This window comes from Propithecus coquereli, unplaced genomic scaffold, assembly GCF_000956105.1.
Source record: "Propithecus coquereli isolate 6110/MARCELLA unplaced genomic scaffold, Pcoq_1.0 Scaffold112, whole genome shotgun sequence".
NCBI lineage: Eukaryota > Metazoa > Chordata > Mammalia > Primates > Indriidae > Propithecus > Propithecus coquereli.
In genome coordinates this window covers 2,062,537-2,086,308 of record NW_012135192.1, presented here as the reverse complement: position 1 = coordinate 2,086,308, position 23,772 = coordinate 2,062,537, and positions in this window count along the sequence as shown.

Here is a 23,772-nt window from a genome sequence, read left to right as displayed (position 1 = left end):
TGAATATATTATATATAATAGTTTTTATGGTTCTTGTTTTTTGTTTTGCATATGAAACTAGAGGAAAAGATAAAACTAGTTCATAATACTTGTAAAATATCTCTTTATTAAAAGCTTCTAGCTACCATACTTATTTAAATGACTGACATCAAGTGATTTTGCTTTAAATAATAGCAATACATAGCTAACCCACAGTAACAACATAAGATGAAAGATTTTTTGAAGTTCTGATTTAGCCTGTCATTATAAAGATAGAAATCTAAAGTGCATTCAACTTTTATTTTTAATAATAACATTAAACAGTTTCCTGCATTTCTAACCTCTTTTTATCCCAGCTTGGTTTTGTAATAATGTCTAAACTTTTTAATGTATACTTGATACACAGAAATTTTTCTTTAAATGATTGAATTTAAAAAAGTTTGCATTTCCAGATCTGATTCTGTAATTGAGATAATATGCCACTAGGTGGCAGTAGTGGCTCCATTACCAAATTTAAAAAGGCAGTGGTTTTTGTCTAGCAAGCAATTAATAAAACGTGACGTTTTGCAATTATTCATAAAATAGGATTATTTATTAGATGATCAATATAGTAGCAAAATAGATACTATCTTGAAGCGTGATGCTTTTAGCCATATGTTTTTAAAGTTAAAAAAGGGATCCTTTGTTGAGACGAATTTGCAAATGAAATTTTAGATTTTTGTAATGTAGATAATTTTAATTATAAAAACTGGATTAAAAGGACATATTCCACTTTTGTTACTGTACCTATGAAGACATAGCTTCAGTAACTCTTAAACTGATGGATTTGATATATGAATCTAACAAAAAATCTGTACTTTCTTCATGCTTTGTCAATTTTACCTTATCCGCTAATATCAAATCCCAGGTGAGAGTTAAATTATGAGTTTCTTTCTTTAGGTGTCAGCCTCTTAAATAATCATCTACCCAGGCTTATCTGGGCATGTGATCACTTCCTAAAGCAATGACATCCACTCAGAGGTTATTGGAAGAATTTTTGTAGGGACCAAAACAAAAAGATTCATTTTCTTCATACTGTGTCTTCACTGTCTCCTAGTTACCTCTTGTCCATTCTTGCCCTATGATACCTCTCTCTCAAATTCATGGATATTTTGTGTTTTTCTGGCCCATTACCCTGATTCGTGAACTTTAAGGGCCAGTGAATCATCATGGAACAAGCACTGCCATATGTGAGTCTGAGTCAAACTCCAGTCTCTGACACATAACGGCCATTACTTCAACTCTTGGGCTTCGGGTTTTCTATACAAGGGCTATCCGGAAAGTATCCAGCCATGGATATAATGGATACCTGGAAACAATGGCCAGATACTTTCTGGACAGTTCTCCTATATATAAAATTCTGACGCTGAACGTAAATGGTAGTAATCTTTTCTAGTTTTAACATTCTCTGATTCTAGTTGTCTCTGGCTATAACACTTATGAATTGGATGTGTTTAGTTTACTTTGACAATAATAAAAGTTTTGTGGTATTGATTATGATCGGTATGTCCTGGCATGGTTTTTAACAATGGAATTTCCTCAGCCCTCAACGTCTCTAAATATGTGGAAATAAATGGCAATCTCTGTGGATTGTGCCAACATTAAATGAGAAGATGCAGGGCATTTCAAATTGGCCTAAGTCTATTTTGGTGGTGGGAGCAGCGCTTTGCCAGCATCCATTTGAGCCATTAGAGGAACCAAAAGTAAACTGTCCACTCTGATTGTTGGCAAAACAGCGGATGTAGGTAAATATCTTTCCATTCAAATATGAGTAAGCTAAAAATATCTTTTTAAAAAACATAACCTCCCAAAAGATTCAGAAGAAAAGTGGGCACTATCTGCAAAAATAAGTTTCTAAAATTAAAATATGGAAATATTACATTATATGCTTGGCGTAATCAAATACATCAAGGAAAATATGGTCTCTAAGAACTAAGAGCTTGGACCTATAATAAGAAATCGAAATTGAGATGAAGACAAAAAATGAAAAGAATATTAACTAACATTAAAAATAAGAAAGCTTAGAAATTTAAAATATATTAGTGCCAAAGACCACATTTGAAACTTATGGAAAATTCAATCAATAATTTGAATCATAAACTTAAAAAACTTAAAAGACTTAAAGAATGCAGTGGAAGAAGACTTGAATTAATTTTAATAAAAGAATGGGTTTGGACATTGAAGAACAGAGAATGGTAATCCAATGGAACATTACAGTTCCTGAAGGGAAAGCAACCACCAAGAGATGGGAGCTTTTCTAAGAGTTTGACATTTATTAGCATATCTAATCCTTGAGATTACTTAGTGAGATAGGTGCTGTTATTGTCCCCCTTGTAAGGATGAAGGAACCAAGGTACAGAGAGTTTAAGGCATTTACACAGGGTAACATAGCCAATATGGGCAGGGGCAGGATTGGAAGCCAGGTGGCCTGATTCCAGAGCACATTCTTTTACCTAGTACTTCATTATATTACAGTGAAAATGATGAATGAGGAAAAATATTTGGAACTAAAATGATAAACAAACATTTTATATTTTTATGTACCTAATTCTTAAGTACATATAGGAGAAACAGCATTAAAATGCAAGATATAGACATATCAAATTTTATCAAATATGATTTTTGTAAAATAATTAATGCAGTCTGAGGAGATGATATTCTCAGATAGAATGTCAAATTTCTGGAAATTTTCTAGAAAGCAATTTGACTATATGAATCAGGAGCTTATAAAACTTTTAGATTTGGCCTTTGGTCTAGAGATTTCAAATCCAAGGGATGCCCTAAAAAAACACCTAGTGATGAAGATTGCAAAATGTTGCATTATTTGTCATACAACTTGGTATTTGGAAACAACTAAATGTATTATAATGGGAAATCATCTTTTAACCTTGACTGCTCATTATAGTCCCCTGTAGAGTTTCTACCTAGAATTATAGGCTGAGTTTTTGAAAAGGCTCACATATGATTTGTTTCAGAGTCAGTTTCAATAAATCACTGTACCTATTATAATTATTTTATCAATTGAAATCATATTTTTAATACTTTTAAACAATACTCTACAATGAAATCAATGAAATACTTGCAAGATATTTTTCAAATATTTATAATTAAAATATATCAATTTTACAGTTTAAAGAAGATGATGAATGGAATAAATATATGAGTACATGTTGAACAAATATACCACAGAAGTTTACTCTGGTGTCCATACTTTACTAGAAAAAAAAGTATTGTACATAAAGTACATGCATCTACTCTACTCTACGGGTCAATTCATTTCACTGTTAATTTCATGGCCTAATAACATACATTTCGTTAAGGATAGTGTTTTTACTTGGTTATCCTCAAATCTCCAGCTACTAACAGACTGTCTGAAAAGACTTGGCACTACAAATCAATGAATGAATAAACGAATGAAAGAATGACCAAATGAATGATTAAACACATATGAAATCATTTATAGAACGTCTTACATGTTAATATGTCCCTGGAATGATTATATATTTTTTCATCATTTACTTTCTAATATGAATTTATTTCATGCTTTTGGTTTGGAGTAACATTGTAGTAGCATTTTTCTTATTCTTTACATAAAAACATATTAATATCCTGAAAATATATAATATTTCTTTGTTGAACTGTTATTTGCCTTATGCTTTTATTTTTAAGGTTCATAGACTTGAGTTTATGGTCAGAGCTCTGTGTCAAATATTAGAATTGCAAATAGGGCACTCTTGCTTTGTAGTAAAAGAACAAGAGCTGCCAGTGTCTGAAAAGTTAATTAGACAAAACAGACAATTAATTACATCTTATTAACGTGTAAAAGACCTGTGACAAATTGCACTAATTGCATGCTCTTATACATCTGAAGAGGTCAGGCTACTTTAAAAGTATGTTGTTAATGAAAGACAAATGTATCTTTATGTGCTTGATAAGAATATTATAAACTGCATTATTTATGACTCCATTGGAATACTTAATAATTATAAGCTTTAAATTAAGCTGCTCATTAAACAGGAGAGATAGTACCAAGTCCTTAAAAATAGGCCATAAAATCTTGCTGCAGTGTAAGATAAATTTGAAGGTCTAGCATTTCCTCAGAATGTCTTTATACCCTTATTTTTTTAAGTAACTGAGCCCTGGAGATATTAAACTTATCTTAATGTGCCCCTAGTAAAGGGAGAATCTTTCCATTAACAGTATTAACCCCAAAGAAATATATGTTTCATTATAAAGAGCCCTCAATTGCTTAACTCAGATATATATATATATATATATTCGATTGAATAATCTCACATGTCCAGTTGAACTTTATTTCCAAACAAAAAGAATGGAAAGAAAAAAAAAGTTAACAAACCACGGGTGTGTATTGTTTGCAGAGGACTAAGGGAAGGTCAGGAGATGGGTACTATTAAAGGCAAAGAAATATTAATAGTAGTGGGAAAGGAATATGTTAAAAAATGGATGAATGCAACAGAAGCTTAAAGAGACAAAAAGAAGGAGATGGAAACAGTTTAAAATGAGGAATGAGTCAGAGTGGCTCTCACAGGCCAACACTTAATTACGTACTGGCGCTTTGAGATTCTTTCATTGAGAACCTGTCACAGGGAAGGAACACTAGCAATTGTAGGGGAAATTGTTTCTATTTCAGTCAATAAAACCGGATGTTCACTTAGAGCTCACAGAAAGCCTTCACAAATGATATAGATGATATTTCTCCTCTTCCCCAGAACCAAATGCCTTCTAAAATGAACCTGACTGTCACTACATTTTAAATGTTTATGGTTGGTGAGCTCAGTTCATCAAAGCAATGTGCTAATGAAGCCATCGTCCTAAGCTTCACTCTATCAGGAGTTTGGAAACTGTATACAGGCTTATGGTTAAAGGGGGTAAGGATACAAGATAAACTCATTCCTTTCACTCTCTGTATCCTCATCCTAGGAGTCTCATGCTGTTTTAATGGATAGGTATGTCAGAGTACACCAGAGAACTTGTGCCTGTAGAAACAAAGTCAAGAATTGTTATCTAAACATCTGAACACTAATAATTATTTAATATAAGATCCACAGAATAATTTGCTTTTCTTTTCCATACCTCTCTTCTTACTTGCTGTTCATAGATCAGACTCATGTCAGATGGCAAAGATTTATAAAAAGTATCTATAGTAAGGTACTTTTTAAGCTAATGCATATTAAAAAAAGCCTAATATATGATAGTCACTAAAATAATAGTAGTTGAGCTGAAACCTGAATCATAGGAAGAAAGTTTACCCAAAGATATTGGTAGAATATAGTGAGATTAATTAAAGGATTAATTAAAGGATTAATAGACCATATGACCTCTGAGATTAGAAAGGTAAATCTTAAAGGGAGAGTATATCACAATCACGGGTATAATTATTCTAACATTTTAGCTGAGCAACTTTGGATTAATAAGAAATCTATCATTATAAGATCATGGACTATATTAGTTGTCCAAATGTATACAGAATGATGTTATAAATGATCTAATCATAGCCATGGTTCCTTGAGATAGTCTTGGTATATCATCTGTACAAAGCACTTTGTAAAAATAAGTTCCTAATGTGACTACCTGTCCCATATTCTCATATTTTCTAAAATTTCTTATAAGTGAAAATTTTCCACTATTACTAATTGACTTTCAGCACATTCTGTTTTTCAGGTTCTCATTTTTTTTTATTTCAGATTATGGGGGCACAAATGTTTAGGTTACCTATGTTGCCTTTGCTCCACCCGAGTCAGAGCTACAAGTGTGCCCATCCCCCAGACAGTGTGCACTGCACCCATTAGTTGTGTATATACCCCTCTCCTCCCCCGCCAATCACCTGCCCGACACCCAATGAATGTTACTACCATAAGTGCACATAAGTGTTGATCAGTTAAAACCAATCTAATGGTAAGTACATGTGGTGCTTGTTTTTCCATTCTTGTGATAGTTCACTTAGTAGAATGGGCTCCAGCTCCATCTAGGATAACGCAAGAGGTAATTTCAAAGACATAAAAAGTATGCACTTTGGAGAGAAAAATTCATACATAATATGTTGACATTAAATTCTTACATGAGCATTTATATTTAAAAGGATGTAGTTTATATAAGACACTGTTATCTCCTTTTTCTGGAGATGAGGAAGCTGAATTCAAGGTTGGATGCAAAGTCAAGAATAAAGGTCAGGAAAGGAAATTTAAAACTGTCACTACCCAGAATATGGAGTCAAGGTTTAAAACACCAAAGGGATGAAATGAGTCAAACTACTAACAGGTAATAGGGTTAGCATGGTCATGGACAAGTAACTGGAATTCCGTGTTGACCCCGGTATATTTTTATGTGCTCACTATGCTAAAAAGAATTAAATTGCCCACTGCATTTAAGGAGGGATAGAGTGAGCAGACATAAATGATAATGCTTTTAAAAGCTTAAATATAAATTTACTTTATATGATAAAATAACATAATCAGATTATAAATACTGAGAAAATATAGAAGAGAAATGACATTCATAGTCTTATCTCCCTGGTTCCATCTTGATGGGCAATTGGTTATCCTTTGAGCAGTCTCAGACCCTCTGTCCCTGTTGCTTCAAATGAATACAAGGTGTATTAGTTTCCTATTGACACTGTAACAAATTACCACAAATTGAGTGACTTAAAATAACACAAACTTGTACCTTACATATCTGAAAATCAAAGTCTAAAAAGGATCTGCAGGGCAGCATTCCTTCTGGAGGCACGAAGAGGGAATCTATTTCTTGCTTTTTGCTGGATTCTAGAGCCTGCCTATATTTGTTAGCTTGGGGCCCCTTCCTCCATCTTCAAACCAGTTGTGAAGCATCTTTTAATCTCTCTCTCTGCTCCTTTGCTTCTGTCATCACACCATCTTCTGTCTGATTCTAACCCTCCTGCCTCCCTCTTACGAGGACCCTTCTGAATATATTGGGCCTGCCTGGATAATCCAGGATAATCCCTTCCTCACAAAGTCCTCAATATAAACACAGCTTCAAAATTCTTTTTACCACGTAAGGTGGCATATTTGCAGGTTTTGGGGATCAGGATGTAGACATTATTGGGTGGGGGAGTCCCTATTCAGCCTGCCTCACCATGATTTCTTCTGGAACCAATGAGCAGGGAAGTTAGTGGTCAATATATCAAGGACCATAAATTTACAAATTAGCAGAATTTGAAAATAATTGTTTCTAGTTGTTATAGATCTGTTTCCCCAGGGAATTGCCTCAAAGCTCTGTATGTGGGAGAAGTATTGGGTAATGCTCTAGGGAACACATGGGAGTGAAGCAAGTAGCATTAGTTAGAAGAAGTTTAAGTATGATGCAGTTGCAACAGAGACCTCAAACAATCTCATAGAGGGCTCTGAAGCTGGAATGCATGTGGGCCTGGCCTTTGTATTCCATCATTTGTGTTGCTATTGGAACATGGGGGACAAAATCTTGAATGAGGTAGCTTCCTGTGGCAGAGGAACACAGCTATGAGATGTCAGCAGCCAACAATGCTAACAGCTAATGAGTGTCTTGGGCCTGAGTGGGTATCTGGTTAGCTCTCCACAGTGACCACTACACTCTTCTATCAAGAGTAGAAACCATGAGTATTGAACAATATATAAATATCTAGTTACCTCACCACCTTCTTTCATGTTGATGTACCAGTTTGCTCCTTCTTATTTCTCACAAGGTACTGGGCCCCATACAAAGGTTTATTCTCTATGCAAGCCAGTTTGACAGGCCAGTGCCTGATCTTTTTCTTGATCGTGCATGCTCCATGTCCTAGGAACTAATTATCTTCTCTGTTGAATTGTTTTCATGCAGAATTCTTGGAGATAGCATGGTTCTGTATCAAACATGACTGCTTTACTGAGTTACTATAAGGTTCCATAGCTGCTGTAGTTTTCTATTAACTTCCTATTTTACAAAGCTATACAATTCTATGCAACTCATTCATGTACTTTCTTCATTTGTTCAATTCTCTATTGATTTATTCAAAAAACATTTACTGTTCACCAAATAAAGTACAGGCTGTATAAATAAAGCAAGTACGCCAACTCTCATCATGGGGATTATAATTTTTAAGGGAAGACTCACAATCACGACAATAGTTATGACATCAGATAGCCAAAGGGTAGCAGAAGAGAATCAGTAATGGAGACAGGGGAAAATCCAAACACATTTAAAAAGACCCAGGAAAATCTACTGAATATAGAAGCCAGAAGAGGGAAGTATTTCAAGAATACTGGAGTAGTCAGCTGTGTTAAATATCACTATGAGATAGATTTAGGAGAAAACACATCACATGGAGATCACAAGTAAATTTGGCTACCAAATTTTTAGTGACAAGGTATGGTGGAAGCCAGATTTAAATGTGTTAAAGAATGAATACGTAGTGAAAATTAGAAGCAACTTGAATAAATAACTTTCAAGAGTCTTGGAACAGATAAATAGGGAAACAGATGTAGTAGTAGGCTGTTTGTCCTGTTTGGGGCTATGTCCTGACAGCAGGCCCTTTGGGCTGTTTCTCCAGCCAGGAGCACAGGTATATGGAAGTTCAGTTGGCCATGGGTTGGTTTTCTCACTGTGCAGTACTGGAGTCACAGCTATTCCTGGTCTTAGGCTCTTAGCAGCTTGGGTCATGAGTTTGCAGCCACCTGTGTAGGCTTGGTGGAATTACTGTATAGCCCCAAGGCTGGGGAGGAGCAGTGATGACCTGAGAGCGGGGTGCACTCAAGCAGCGGTTCTGGTTTCAAGATAGGGCCATGTTGCAGCAGCTTGGGTCATGAGGGGTAGATTGCACAATTTGTATTCCTAATCTGGAGCAATGCATTAGTGTGAATTCTAGGCAGCTACCAGAACTGGTCTTAGGGTTCATAAGGATTGTGGAATTCTTCTGCAATAAAGACTACAGGAGTCTGCAGTAACAATGGGGGTGGTGGGTATCTTCTGCTTACCTTTTCCCAGTGAGGAGAAGTCCCTCCTGACTCCAAGCTGATCCTAGTGGGAGAAATGGGATGGCAAAGGCTGGATGCCTCATTCTCCTCTGTATTCTGCCATCCTGGCTGTCTAAGCAACACAGGAACCTTGCTGCTCCTTTGCTGCAATCCAGCACCCTCCCTCTGGCACTCAAGTAGAATTATAATCGTTTATTGGCTGTGTTGGTCTTTTCTTGTGAGGGGGAAAAACACCAGGCACCTCTAGTCAGCCATCTTGCTGATGTTACTCCTGCCTATAACTTTTTTGGTTTTGTATCTTTCCTGGGAACAGTCACTTCTACTGTAGTTTTGACCTACTTTCTTTTGTTTTAAGCAGTAAATCTTTAGCTATGTCTCATTTATGCTCATCATATACCTGGCAATGTTATTAAATTAGAAAATCTTTTCATATTTATTGGCACTTAGCCTTCCTTACGATCTTTGGTACCTATGCATGTTTTTTCATAGCTAGAATTATAAAAAGCATAAAATTTTATATTCTTCCTTTTTAAATTATGTAATAAATAATGTACCTCTAAAAGTTCTAAATAGTCATTATTTTAATAGCTTTATAATAAACTCTTGAGAATCTATCTCAGTAGTTAGCAAACTGTGGCCCGTGGGCCAAATCCTATTTTTGTGCATCAAGTTTTATAGGAATGTAGCCACATTCATTTGTTTATATAGTGTTTGTGTCTGCTTTTGTGCTGCAAACACAGAATTGAATAGTTGTGACAGAGACTATATGGCCTACAAGTCATAAAATGTTTACTACCTATCCGTTTATAGAACAAAGTTTGCCAACCCTGATCTATGTTAATGTGAAAAAGCTATAGTTTTTAAGACTTTCCACAGTGAAAACAGCTAAAGCAAACAGGTATAATAAAACATTTTAAAAATATTTTAGAAGTAAAAACAAAAGTTACAGGATAAGAACTGTGGTGGGATTAAAGGGGATTAAGACTTTTCAAATATTTACCATGCATTACAGACTCTAGCACAAGTCATCACTCACAACATCCTAGCAACTCTGTGTTCCTTTTGTATTTTCAAAGGCAAACTTCATTTGACATATTTTAAAGGAAGCAGAAATTATTTTGGATATCTCTTCATATACTGAGGAAGTTTTAATGTTTTTATATTAAGGACCAAGAAGCTGATGGGGAAGCACTCAGTTCAAGGCTAAAATCCTCAGGCCCCTGTGGGCTGCTGGTATAAGTTTTGAAGTCCAAAGGCTGGTGAGCCTGGAGTTATGATGCTCAGGGAAGCAGAAAAAAAAGATACGTCCCAGCTTTTAGAGACCAATTCACCTTCCTTATTTGCTCTCTCCAGGCTCCCAGCCTATACAGTGGTGCCCACCAACATTGAGAGCACGTCTTCCTCACCTAGTCCACTCAGACCCACACCCTAATCTACCTTGGAAACACCCTCACAGATACACTCAAAATAATGCTCTGCCAGGTTTGTAGGTGTTCCTTATCCAGTCAAGTTGACACCTAAAAGTAAGCCCACAAGTCCAACCCTTGTCAGCTTGGCACCTGTATGTATCTCCCTAAACCATATTTAATTTCCATATAAAGATGATAACAAGGTAATAGTTCCACCTAACATGATTCAAGTATCTTGCGATTGTAATTTTGGGGATTTGGACATTAGGGGTTTTAAGGGATTGAGACTTTAGGGATTTTGATCTTGAGGTATTTCAACATCTGAGATTATGGCATTTGAGAGTGTATCTTTTGGTATTATTATCCAAATCCCCAGACTAGACTCTACACCTTTTCTTTGGCCCATCTCAAAGTCATATGCTTTCATGACAACTTAACTTCTCTATTTATTCTCTTTTTGTCTGTTTTATTACCAATATGGAATTTCACCTTTTTTCATTTATTCCTGTAACATTGTGGTTCTTAGAAAGAATGTATAGCACTTTGGGGCTAATGCTAAGGTAGTTATATAATTAAAACCCAAAAAAGGAAAAATTTAACATTTAGTATTAGATACTACTGTCCAAAGAGCTAGGGCACTCTTTTCTTTTTAGAGTAGGTATTTCCAAAATTCCCACTGTTGTATCTATTCTCAGCCACCTCTCTACCTCAATGGCCTACAGAAATTAAATCTCTTACTGTATTATGGAAAGCAATTTAGCACCTTCTTTATCTCACTCTCAGACCTCACTATGCCCAACAGGTTATAACTGGTTTCAATGCAAAAATTCCACTGAGGTCAATCAGGGTCTTTTCTAAATTAACAAACCAAAGAATCAGGCTCCCTGAAGGTAAAATTATGTCACTTCTTTAGAAGCAAAAAAATGTCTTTTTTCAGTTTTTGTTTTCAATTCAATAGCAATTTCTTTTTCAGAAGTAATAGGTATTGTAGGGCAGGAAAACAAAAATGTAGGGTAAGGACTATGGGAAATACTAAGTATAGAGATAGGGTTGATATTTTTGTTTTCTGAGTTGTCAGGAAAGGACTCCAGTAATGGATTTGGATGAAGTAAAGGAAGGCCTGGTGAAAGAGAATTCTAGACAGAAGAACAGTGTTTAGTCCTTAGTTTTCAGTGTCTGTGAAGAAGAACAAAAAAGCCAGTGTGGCTGAGCAGAGTGCATGAGAAGCAAAGTAAGAGATATCAAAAAACGTAGAAGCCAGATCATGTAGAGCCATAGCGATGACTGCCTAGCCATAGTTTGTCCAGAAGAGATACAGTGTGCTTATTTTCCCATTGTTAGGTCTAGCTCGATGTTCGCTGGTCCTCAGCCCCAGTGTCAAGAATGAGTCCTGAGACCAAGTTGAGCTGATGACGGAGTGATTACAAATACAAAGCAATCCCACAAGAACTCTTTATTACAGAAAAGAAAGGGACTATACCTAGTGAAAGTAAAGAAGGAAGCTACCTAAAGTGAAAATATGTTCCAGGGAGAGGAATGGGTCAGTCTCCATGAGTGGAGAAAAACAATGTAGAAATAGCCGCCCCTAATAATTTGGTCTTTTGGCAGTCCCTGGGGGTTGCTTCCAGATCCCAGCTGTTGAAGAGAGTGGAAGCCACTGATGGCAGCTGGGCTGTGTCTGTCTTAGGTCCTAGGGTCAGCCTCTGGAGCTTTCTATGAATGTGAGTGTAAGAATTATTAATGAATGTAGAAATAGCTGCACCTAATAATTTGTATTTCAAGCTGTAAAGCCCATGTCAGTCCCACATATCTCCTATTCCAGGGTGGAGAGCAGGACTGTGAACTTGCTTGAGTTCCCAAAAGCACTCTACCACCTCTTCAGCTATTTAAAAAACACCACCTTTCATGGCAGATAGGCAGCACATTGACTCAACGTGAGGGGATGTGGAGCTCTTTTTCTAGGTTAAACTAAAATTTCTACTTAATAAAATTGGAAATAGAATGGAAATCTCATTTTCTGTAATCTTTCCTACAGGTTCTGGGATGAAACGTGATCCTGCCCCTTTTTTCTTTAGTTTTAAATGAATTTTCGCTGTTCACACTGCTGCCAAAACTGGCTATTCCCAGTAACCTTAAGTTCGTGATAACAGACAGTAATATAGTAACTGCGGCTTTAAAAGCAGGCAGAGACTAGAGAGAGACAAAGATTCCATTTTAACTCTGTAGTGGTAGATTGCCCATTTGAGTTCTGAACTTTTGATATATATTGCCCATTAGAAATGTCCCTTTTAATTATAACCAAGTTGATTATATACCAAATTTCTTCATAAATTCTCTTTCACAAACCCTATCAAACTTATACAGACCAACTGCAACTTTCAGGTTTTATCCTAAGGTTTCCTTCTCTTAAACTTCTGGTTATTTTAGGACAAGAATTTCCCATACAAGATCCTTTCTTAAGCAAAATTATTCTCCTTTCTATTTGACCTTTCTTACCAAAAATATGTTTCCATACTAACAGCCTTTCTATATCTCTTTTCTACCTTATTAATTACCTTTATATCTTGTCTTTTTCTTCCAAATCCATACTTTGAATCAACTTCAAAATAACCTCTGAATTAGACAAAATTACATGTATATTTTTAATAAGAACGCACTTTATGCCTCTTCCACACACATCCTATTTCTTGGTATACGCCATATATAGAATCAGATGCATTGACCTGAATTCCTATTTTTAGCAACTTTAAATTTTAGTGAAAACCTAAGAAACAAGAAATTTTGAATTGTCTGCATCTGTTGGTCATTTCTCCAGTTTATCATTTTGTTAATTTTCTTAGATATTAGTTATTTTATTTTCTGTTAAGCATTTTTATAGCATGTGAAAAATAGATACTCAGCTCAATAAGGCCCTCAAAGTTAAGCACATGGGTACTTTTGCTGACAACCCAGAACCTTTAGCTGTTTTTACTAAACCAACAATACCAAAAATTAGTCCTACCTACCAAAAATCACACAAACACAGACATAATATTTTTTTACCTCCTGATTCCAGCCATGAGACAATAGCACAATTGTAGCAGTCTGCAAACGGTGGCTGAAATCTTGTGCCAGAAAGCTGGCAGAACCCCCCTCACCCCAGAATTAGGGACTGAGGCGGCTCCAGGGTGGAGGGCAGGATTTCTGGAGGGATAAGGGGATCATCTAGGATGTCTGGCGCAGTTTCTTGGTTCCTGGAGGTTATATAGGGCTAGGCACATCCTGTACCCACCCCTCAAGTCAGGATCCTAATAAAGGGCCATGAAAACTTGAATATATGGAACTTCCCCCCACTTCTGAACAGGATTTGTTAGACACAGAGGCTTCTCTAAGCCTGGCAAAGAACTAGTGAGTATGAGGTTTCCACCTTCCCTTTGCCTCTAACAAAGTCAACGAGGCAATAGTGGCCAAACTTTGCAAAGTAAAGGTTGGTGCAGCTGAAAAAGCACAAAGGCTAGAGGGGAAAGGATAGAACACAGCACAACAAATGTTGCACCATAGAGAGTACAGCTTTTCCCAGTAGGGAGGTAGGGCCACTGGGAAACACTAGAAAAGGAATGAGCAGAAAGAAACTGTAGAATACACTGGAGGCTTGTAATTTATCATTCCAACAGTGGACATAGGGAAGAAAAACAGAGGTTCTGAAAATTCAGGAGAACAAGCATTGGGAAGCCAAATGCCATAAAGACAGTGCAAGAAAGCAGCCTCCAACAGACACACATCACTCTGTCGTCGTCTTACCTTACTGGAGTTTGCAGGATGTTTCCTTCCCGGGTTTCAGCACCAAATGTTAGGTCCATCTCGATGTTCCCTGGTCCTCGGCTCCCAGTGTAAAGAGTGAGTATTGGTACCGAGTTGAGCCGATGATGGAGTGATCCTAAATACGTAGCAATCCCCCACACAAAGCTTATTACAGAAAACAAAGAAACTGTATAAAGTGAAAACATGTTCCAGAGAGAGGCACAAACTAGCCTGCATGTGTGGAGAAAGATGATGAAGACGCCCAGGTAGTTTCCTTTTATTGGCTTGGTCTGGGGGCGGGCTTGCAGAACGTGTGGGATATTAACTAAACGATTATCAGGTGTTCTGCATTTTCCTGCAGTCTCTCTTCCCCTGATTGGTTCCCACCTTCTCCAACCCTAGGAACCACCCTCCTGGCCTACATCCACCACCTGTCGATTTGATTCCCACCTAACACCTCGCAACTGTCCATCGCCTTCTTTTACTCTCAACAGTGTTGCGGTTTAAATAATAAATGATATGGTCACTCTACTTATCATCTGTGATTGTTAATTTTATTTGTCAGCTTGACTGGGCTAAGGGATGCCCAGATAGCTGGTAAAACATTATTTCTGAGTTGCCTTGGAGAGCATTGCTGGAAAGGACTAGCACCTGAATCAATAGAATCAGCAGACTGAGTAAAGAAGACCCACCCTCACCAATGCAGGTGAGCATTATCTAATCCATTGTGGGCCAACACAGAATAAAAAATTAGAGAAAGATCAAATTCTCTCTCTCTCTTTTCTTGAGCTGGGATGTGCCTATCTCTCTTCTTAGGCTGGGACCTTCGACTTCTACTACCCTTGCACATGGGAGCTCCTGGTTCTGAGGCCTTCACACCTGGGCTAGTAGTTATACCATTGGCTTCCCTGGTTCTCAGGTCTTTGAACCCAGACTGAATTAAATCACTGGCTCTCCTGGTTATCCAGCTTAGATGGCAGATGATGGGACTTGTCAGCTGCCACAATTGTGTGAGCCAATTCCCATAATAATGCAATTAATTTAATATATAGATATCTTATTATTTCTGTTTCTCTGGGGAAACTTGACTAATACATCATCACAAAACTTTAGCCTTTATTTTTAAGTGAAAGCAAGAGCCATTATGGAATTTCCAGCAGAGGCATAGCATGAAAACATACATTTTAAAAGGCAGAAATTAAGAAATTGAAAAAATATTGGGATCATCTTCATAGATACTGAAATCACCAACAATTATGTCAGGAATGAGAGTTACATTGAGTTAATTGCTAAAATCTTCCAAGAATAAAGAGGAGAACGATGATTTTTAGGGTGGGCTTATTTCCATTAAAACAAGAAGTTGAAAAGAAAGTTATATTTTCTTTATGTGTGTGTGTGTGTGTGTGTGTGTGTGTGTGTGTATGTATGAAGGAAAGGAACTTATTTCTTACAGTTATGGAGACTGAGAGGTGAGGGCCTTCTTGCTGGTAGGGACTCTGCTGAGTCCCAAGGCAGCATAGGGCATCGCATGGCACGGGGGTTGAGAGCATCAGAAAGTTGTATTTTCTTGACGCACTTGCTATACAGTATCTTGAATATAGACAGTATGCATAATGGCACAGAGCACAGATATTGGAGCCAGATGAACTTGACTTTGAATTTTATTACCAAATGTGTGAACTTAAGAAAGGTGCTTAAACATTCTAAGCCTCATTTTGTTCTCTTCTACAAAATGAGGATAATATACTTACCTAATTTTTGTGACAATTAGTTAGAATAGCAAGAAGCAAGCATTCGGCATGGAGTCTGGCATATTGTAACTATCAAATAAATGATGACTTAAATAGATGCTTACAATATTTGTGCTAAATGAATGTATGGCAGTCTGTAGCCAGGTGCGAAGGCAAGTAATTAACCGTATTACATTATCACTGTCATCAAAACACATTACTGAGGACATTCTATGCAAAAGTTGCAGTGAGAAATGAACCACAGTCCTTAATTTCCTCCTTTAAAAATATACATGTTTTCATGCCATTCCTCTGCTCAAAATTCTACAATATCTCTTGATTTTACTTAAAATATAAGCTGAAGTTTTACAGAGCTAGTGTAAATGATTTCTCTATGCAAATGTAATATTGCTTGCTATTTTCCAATCAAGGTAAAATTGAGTCATCTACTTAGGCCAAGAAAAAATAACATAGACCAGATTTACCTCCTGATTAAAACAGGGAAAACAAAACAAACAAATTCACAATGATTTTCAAGATTCTGAACATCAACTAGCAAAAACCAATAACATTGAAAGACAAGAAACACAGTGGTGTGGAGTATGGGGGAGTCTCTCAATCAACCCAGTTAACCGCCTAGAGAGAGTTTCCAGATTCAAAGAGGAGAAACCAGGTTGCAGCCTGACAAACTCTCCGTAGGGAGAGAGCTGAGTCCAGGAAGACCAAGGCAGCTAGAATTCACAAGACAGAGTGCAAAGGAGAGGACAGGGCACTGTGAGATCTGCAGAGGGTCCCCCGTGGTGTATTCAGCTGAGTACTGATCAGACAGAACAAAAGGCACATGAGGAAGAGGGAGAAAAACGCTGTCATCAGTTGATGTTGCACAGGTTGTTCCAGAGCTATGGTACTGCCCTGTTTACTGCTCAACTGCTACGTTTTCTGCTAAAGATTTTAGGTGGATAGTGCCAAAAGAAGATCTAAAGAGAAACAAACAAATGAACAAAAATAATAGTAGTGCCTTTAGAAAAATTGCTAAAACTAGAAGTCTATGAAATAAAGATAACTGGTAAATGGTTGCCCCACGATGATGATCTGGCTTCACAAGAAGCTACTGATTCCAAGTGGTACGACACCCCATCAGTAAGCCTCCCTACTTGGAGACCGGTATTTGATGTTGCCAGAAACATGTATCTTTGAAAGGGAGGAGGAGTATGGTTACCTTCCTCTGATGGGACAGGCTTTGATGTAAAATGTCTAAAGCAACACTTCTCAAACCTTAATCTATTAAATAAGATTCATTAAGGAATCTTGTTAAAATGCAAATAGTGATTCAGTAAATCCAGGGTAGAGCCAAAGATTCTGCATTTCTAAGTTCCCACATGGAGCCTCTGTTGCTGGTACATAGGCCACATTCTGAGTAGCAACAGTTAAAAAGTTCTAAAATGCTCTGTGCACTCTCAATAGATTAGGGGCCTTAGAAATCGGGCAGTGGGATCTATGTTTTTGTGGTACAAAAGTATATGAACTACCTAAGTTGTACACATTACCAGGAAAGGAAGTTGCCTAATGGAAAACACTGTGTGAAGGATATCACAGTAATAAGCATTTTAGATAAAAAGAAGGTAAGTAGGAATTTTTATAAATTATTATTAAAGATATTCAAGATAAAACATTTATAGGCTTAAATAAAGTGATTTATATTGCTTTGCTCTTGCCTTGTGTATGTAAATCAGTTTCATCTTGGACTGACAGAACCTCATAAGAAAACAACCACTGTAAGATTACCGACTGTTTATACTGTATACAAAAACAAGAATGGTAGAAGTGTGGAAATTGTGAAAGTTAATCCTTTGATACTATTCATGTCAATAATATATGTGCTTCTACATTGCACACTAAATTCTAAATAAAACCGTAGAAACTATAGATAAATGAACGCCGACCTCAAAAATTCCTTCTATGGCAGACCTTAATAATTGTTACCATTTAATGCCTACACCAAAGCTTTCTGAAGATACTAAGACAATTTGAATAAACTTAGAAAAAGTAATTCCTTTTAATTCATCTCAGATCACAAGTGGCCAAGAGAACATTGATTTTAGAGATCTACCAATATCAATTGGCTTCCAAGCAAGATGCTATTATATTCTCTCTGTCCTTTGGCTATTATCTTAGAAAACTGGAGAGAGCCAAGGAAGTTATAAAGTGCAGAGCAGTATCGTTTTCTTCAAGGCATTCTCCAATAATAGAGCTGGAGCTTTACAATCACTAAAGCGCAGAGAAGCTGGAGAGGAACAGCTTATTGTTAAGGAGTGCACTGATCTGGCAACAGGTGTTTTTAATCTTTCTGAGACCTGGTACACCTAGGAGCCAGATTGGTAAGTTATTGAAATTTTATGACTTAAGAAAAAACATGATGTTGTTTGTAAAACTGGCCTGGGTGAAGTAAAATTTGTGTAATTCATTTCATAAGGAGATTTGTGGCACAATGACAAGTCTGTTATCTACAAGGATTCCCATTCTAATTCGAGTCAATGTCCTATTCTAGTAACTTTAGTAGGTGCTAAAAGAGGTGATTTCCCCCTACTCTGTCACTAACCTCTCTGCCAGCTGTGCAATTTGCTAGGGGATTGCTATGGCCACTGGAGTTCATTACTTAGTAACACATCTTCGAAAGGTCATTTTCCATTTACTTTCCGTGGAATGAAATAAAAAGACTAGTGTTTCCAAAACTTTATTCAAGCAATCATTTGCTTTTCTTTTATTTCCTATGGGAAAGAGTCCTGTTGACTTTGGCAGGCATTCTATTTTTTTCATTAGATGCCTTTCACTGATAAGTAGGAAGAAAATGTTGTATCATATGGGAAATAAGTTCTCATACTGATAGTCTTTGGCTATTCTGATTTTTTAGAAGAAAAGGAAAGAATTGTCTATTGAGTTATCCAACCAAACTACTGCCTAATTTTCAGGTCATATTGCAATATGACTAAAATAAAACGCCAAAAGAAGTACAAAATTTATACTGTGCATTCAGTGTCAGTTACAATTTATAGCAGACAATTGTAAAAATACAATTTTTTTAAAAATCAATTTTATTTGTTATACTATGGGAGTAGTAAAAGCTTCTTAGATTGGATAGAAAGTAGGAGAAGATAAAGTGAGTTGCAAATATGTTTGCTTGTTTCTTCCTTCTTTTCTCCCTTCCTCCTTCCTTCCCTCCCTCCTGTTTCCCTTCTCCCTGCTTTCCTGTCTTCCTGCCTTCCTTCCTTCCTGCTTGTCTTTGAGTTAATAGCACCACCCATAATGATGAAGATACCAGGATACTCCTTAGGTAGAGTTGATGTCTGGATTTAATTACATTATTTTAATAATAGTGTGTGGCCCTTCAAGTCTCACCCTCTAAAATACATCACTATTAAGAAATTTCAAGCCCATTTTGTAATTTGGATGATTGGGGAGTAGGTGACTATATATTCTGTTGCTTCTTTTTTTGTTATGTTATGTTCCTTTGATTCAATTGAGAAAATACCTTATTGAGAGCCAAGGATTTGCATAGCATTTTGCAATGAATACTTGGTGATACCAAAATGATTAGAGATGTTCTCTGCTAATTTATGGAACAAATATTCATTTCCTCCAAATTTATAAGACAAATTCTGAAATGCACAGTAATTAATTGATTCATTTCTACATTTGCTAAATTTTTGCTATGTGAAAGGCATTATGAAAAGTCATGGTCATATTAGACAAAAAGACATAGCTCCTGCCATTAAAGAACTTATAATCAAAATTTAGATATACAAAGAAGCAAGCAACTAGAGACTGTAATAACTTCTATAAAAAACATAGGCATATATACAGCATATCTATGAACCTTATATATATCAATAACAGACACAAATATTAGATTATAACATAGCCTGTGCCCTTTTACCCATAATACTCCAGTCACTACATTCGAGTGACATTGGCAGACGAAAGCTATTGTCTGTTCTTTATCTCTATGTACCTATCATCTGTCTATCTATCTATCAATTATCTATTTCCCTTCTCAATTGTCAAAGAACACTGCCTTATATATATCAGGATGCCCAAATATGTATATTTAATCAAAATCTCCTTCTGGTTTAATTTGCAATTGGATATCTTTAATATTTTTTCATCCATATATTAAGAAAATGCTTTTTTGTTCCTCTGTATAATCTTAGGTCTTACGTTTTTGACTTCTTCCCACTCCCTACCAAATCAATCACCAATTCCTATGGATGCTTTTCTCTGAAATGCACCAGTTGCAATTCTGTCTGTGAAGTTCTTGATTCCTCATCTAAATCTAGATCCTTTTCTCTTCCTTACTCTATTTCTATTATGGCCTTCAAATTATACTCCTGGATTTTATCCCTTTAGTGCTATAATAAATGTCTATAATACTTCATACATTGCTCCAAAACTGAGAAACAAAAGTATCTTTTCATTCCCCATAAATTATAATCTTAACTCTTCAGTCTAGCAAGGACCACCGCCATTACTGTAACTTAAACAGCACAACCAACATGCATAGTGCTGTAAAGATTACAAAGTACATTCACATTATGATTATGGCATCAATTTTGAGAGACAGGTAACATGTATTACTTTCCTATGAGAGATAATGACTTTCTCTAGGTAACAGTGCAATTGATAGCATCCTAATAGAAATTTAGGTCTTCTGCCTTCAAATGTTGATTTTGTACAGCTAATATAACATTCATTTGATAATATTACACATGAATTTTTACAGGAAATCTGACATTTTCTATTAAGGAAGATGAAGACTATACTTCTAATCAATTTAAATTTTACACACATGTTTTGTGTGTGTATACAACTTGATTATTAAATAGAATATAACTAATGTCTATTAAATGTGAGCCCCCTTTGTATGGGCCTTGCTTACCTCTTCAACTGCATCTCTTGTCATTATTCTTCTCTCACTCAAGATACCAGCCACACTGGACTGCTGATAGGTTCTAAAAAAGCTAAGCTCCCCCATAAGTTTTGTGTTTTTCTTCTCATTGCTCCCTCCACCTTCTATACACTTAGGTTTTTAAACTCTGTTTGGACATCACTTTCATGGCAAATCTTGTCCCCAGTTTGAAATAAGAGGCCCTTTCTTTTGTGTTTACTTTGTCTGCCACACTTACCTTTAATATACCTATTATTTGCTATACTTTAATTGCCTTTTAATATCGCTAGATTTTTTTTGGTTTTTTTTTTTAGAGATAGGGTCTCACTATGTTGCCCAGGCTGAAGTGCCATGGCTATTCACAGTCCCAATCATCGTACACTACAGTCTCGAACTCCTGGATTCAAGTGATCCCCCTGCCTCAGGCTTCTGTGTAACTGGGATTACAAGCACACACTACTGTGCCAGGCTTTTTCTTACTAGATCTAAGTATCTTGAGGGTAGGAACTATGCAGCACTGGAAATAGTAGTTACTAAATAAAATATTGTGCAGTGAATGGATGAACTCTCTCCATTGAACTTCTCTCTGTGACATATTTTCATATTATGTTGTACATTCAAGTCTTTCTTGTTACCCAATGCTGCCTTTGCTGACATTTTAAATTTCTCCTTTTCATAGTTCTATGTTAACTAACATTCTGTTTTCCTTCTTCCTCTTACTTCCAGTTCCTAAAATATGTGACCTACACCTATGCTACCACTTCTATTCATTTCCATTTTAATCCCCTGCAAATCTGGCTTCAAAAACTACCTACTATTGAAATTGTTCTGGTAATATAACCACCTGCCTACCCAAATTCAATAACCTTTTCTCAATTCAAGCTTTATTAAATATCTCAAATTCTTTATACTCTCTTCATTGATGAGCCTCTTTAGGAGTCTTGTTCTTCTGCTCTTCCCTGCTAGTTTCCCTTTCTCTGTAGCTGGCACATTTCCTCCTGATTCATAACTGCAGTTTATACTCGAATATCAGTCCTATGTCTCCTGCTAGTCTTCTTAAGCATTCACATAATATGGTACATTTCGTCTCATGGTTTCAAGTAGTACTTTAAATTCGACTCCTTGACTTCTCACCTTCGTTTCTGTCTCATATGTGCAACTGCTAAATGACAGTATGAATTTGTAACCCTTACATTATTTGAAACTCAATGTTTCCTAAACAAATATGATATTCGCTGAAACCACTTACCCTTCTGAATATGCCCTTTAATGCCACTATAACCTCTCCAGGTTTAGTTTTTTGTATTTGAAAACTTGGAAAATGCATGAATTTCTATTTTTCCTTTACCCATTAGATTCAATCATTCATAGTTTTCTTATATCTACAATAGAAATTATGTTAGTATCCACATCCTTGCCTTCTAGTAATTGTTCGATCACTCATCATTTCTGCCTATTTTTTCCTTCTTTTTTATCCATTTATTTCCTATCTATTTTTAAAGCAGACAAGATTTGAATAAAAATCTTGACTCTTTGTCTAGACGTATAGGCAAGGGGAGGTTGCTTAACTTCTCTATGCCTTGGTTTTCTCAATTTGTAGAAACGGGACTATAATATTACCTGGTAATACTAATAATAGTTTATAGGGACTTTTTGATAATTAATTAATGTATATGAAATAATTTAGCACAATTCCTAAGTAAAGTCACTCAGTCGATAGTAGATATTAATGTATTTCATCATTAAGTGGCATACTTTTTTTCACATCTTAACATCTCAGAAATTATATTGTGTTTTACAATCAGTAGTATGTCATAGACTCCATGACAGGGTTTATTTTCTGCAGATTGTAAAATAATTGATACACAATTGTATATCATTCAATTGATGGCTTCTACATTTTGATGATATAAGGTATTATTATTATTAATGTTATTATTGTACTATCAATAAGTGGTATAATATTAAGTGGTTTTTATTCCTTTCAACTTTCTTTGTAATGTATTGCTGTCTGCTTACCTTTCCTAAATAGCAGTTACCCTTTTACTCCGTGGATATGGTTTTATGTGGTCCTTCCTTTCTCAATGTTTTCAGTTTTGAATGTTCTCTAGCACTTAAATTTCCACTTAATGTTCATGGCTATCTACTACTCATCAAAGTCTACATTAATCTGGCCAGATTGATCTCCTTACTCAGCCCTCTAACAATTCTCATGCCCATTCCTGCCTCCAGGCATTCGATCCTGAGACTCCTCTCTATAAGTTGCTCTGTTTCCCCACCTATTTAGCTACTACTTATCCTTATGGGTCAGATTTAGTTTCAATAAATTATCTTATTAAATATTATTTTTAGCTTGAGCAAAGTTTACAAAAAAGTTATACTAAACTGCTCCTGCTAATAAACTGCTCCTACATATACATTCAGAACATATTTTATGCATATACACACACAATAGAATTAACAATTTCATAATATTATTTTCTAGTTCCATTGTTAATACATGTATTTAATCTTATTTCTTTTTCACTTGATGTTATTGAATTGTAAAGCCATAGGATGGCTCCCTTCATGAATTCAGCTGAAATGATTTGCATTCCTCCTTGAATTGGAAGAGGGTAGTATCATTGCTTCCCTCCTGCTGTAGTGATTATTCAGACATTTTGGACATTTTCCCAGAGGCTATTGTGGTAGGTGCCTCTCATCTTTATTCATTTTGCATTTCTTTCTGAGAGCCATTTAAGGAAGGGCTCAAGCCAAGTGTGACAGAGGCTATCAACCTCTGGCGCACAGCTCTCATATCCAGATAGAACCACAGGCTGGCAGTGGGCAGGAAGCTGGCAGAGAATGGAGAGAACACCTGTTCCCTGAGTGTTGTTTGTTCCCTAATGAGCAAAGAAGAATGGGCACATGTCCTGATTTTTATATTT